The following is a 1,784-nucleotide window of genomic DNA, read 5'->3' as shown; positions in this document are numbered from 1 at the left end:
TAATACTGGAGCCGGGGGGAGACACCTCGCAACAAAAGGCATGCTCATTGGCTGGCTCCTCCCATCACTCACCCTTATTTCGGCTTCCTATTGGCCACGACAGCGCGCGCGCTCCAGGTAGGGGAGGGCTTTGTCCTCATTTTAGAACGCGCGCGAGTCTGGGCTCGGTTGAGGATTCGGAGTGTCGAGGGGAATGGCGTTGTGTCCAAAATCTTGTAGGCTCCAGGCGGACCCTCTACTTTCTGGAGCTCAAATCGCTTGCCTTCTTACGCACCCCCACACACATTGGCAGCCTAGGTCGTCCCGATTCCCAAGAGGAAACTGAGCGGGAGAAGTCTCGAAGCCCAAGGTCGCCCGGATGAAGTAGCAGAACACGAGCTTCCGAGATAGGGTGTGTTGCTATCTCGAAAGCGCTCAGCACCGCTTGGAGTGATTGGGATGGAGCCCACCTACCCCCTGAACCTTGGTGATCGGAAAGACCTGCGCTCTCGCCCTTTCTGCCTTCTCTCCCAGTAATAAGGGGTTAGGAGGTTTCGCCAGGTGTCTCGCACCGAGAACGGTGGGACCATGGTGTTTCCCAGTCTCTGGGCGCCTGGCTCCACTCATGATTAAGATCACATTTACCTTGTGTTATTTAACATTTTTCCTTACATTTCCTTAGTTTTGCTGAATTCGTTCTTGAGAAAAATATTTCATTCCCGTTAAATGAGTTTTTTGGGGGTGAAGAACTAGTTCTCGTTTCCTAACTTAAAAATAATTTTAAAACCAGCCCGGCGCGATGGTGCATGCCTGTAATCCCAGCGCCTCAGGAAGGTGAAGGAGACAGACTGCAGGCCAGACTGGGCAATTTAGCAAAACTCTATCTCAAAATTTAAAAAAATAAAAATAAAAAGGGCTGGAGGTATTTCAGTGGTAGAGCACCCTTGGGTTCAATCCCCAGTACCTCCAGAAAAATACTGAAAACCTTTATCACCAAACTGGAAAAGGCTTGGGTAATCCCGTGATTCCTTTAATAATCATATGGATGGCAGGCCCCAGATGGACTAGAACTCCAAATTCAGAAGCTTGGGGATTACTTGTCCTACTAACAGAACATAAACTGACACTTCCCACTGAATTACCAAAACCAGGCCCAGTGTGGTGTGGCAGGCTGGACATTTTGTTCTCATCTGGTCTGCTATCCTATGGATGATGGAATCATCACTGATCTATAAATGACAAAAGTGAAGCCCAGAGCAGTGATCCCAGGCTAATCAACAGACTCATGTACAAACTACAGACAGTATGCTGTTGCTCTGAGATTGAAAAATGTGACAATTTCACATTTAATGACTTCAGACTGGGTGCGGTGGATCATGCCTATAATCCCTGATGCAGGAGGATTAAGAGTTCAAAGCCAACCTCAGCAACAGCAAGGCACTAAGCAACTCAGTGAGAACCTGTCTCTAAATAAAATACAAAAAAGGGCTGGGGATGTGGCTCAGTGGTTGCGTGCCCCTGAGTTCAATCCCCAGTACCCCAAAAAAATTATGACTTCAGACTTTTCCACAAAAATCTGAATATTTAGCTATTGCACTACATGCTGCCACCAAGGCAACAATCAAACCAGAGCTGGCATCCTCACTTTCTAGGTGAGCAAATGTCCACTGGTTCACTTCAAGGTCCATTTAAGCTCTTCACGATTTCAGTCTAGGTTCTATACCTTGAATTCATTTATTTCCACTCACCTTTAATCATGTCACTGAAATTTAGTTGTAAGGCTTACAGAAAAGTCTCTACTAAAT

This window comes from Marmota marmota, unplaced genomic scaffold (genome assembly GCF_001458135.2).
Source record: "Marmota marmota marmota unplaced genomic scaffold, marMar, whole genome shotgun sequence".
Lineage (NCBI taxonomy): Eukaryota > Metazoa > Chordata > Mammalia > Rodentia > Sciuridae > Marmota > Marmota marmota.
The sequence above is the reverse complement of the archived record's forward strand: the minus strand, read 5'-3'. Positions refer to the sequence as shown.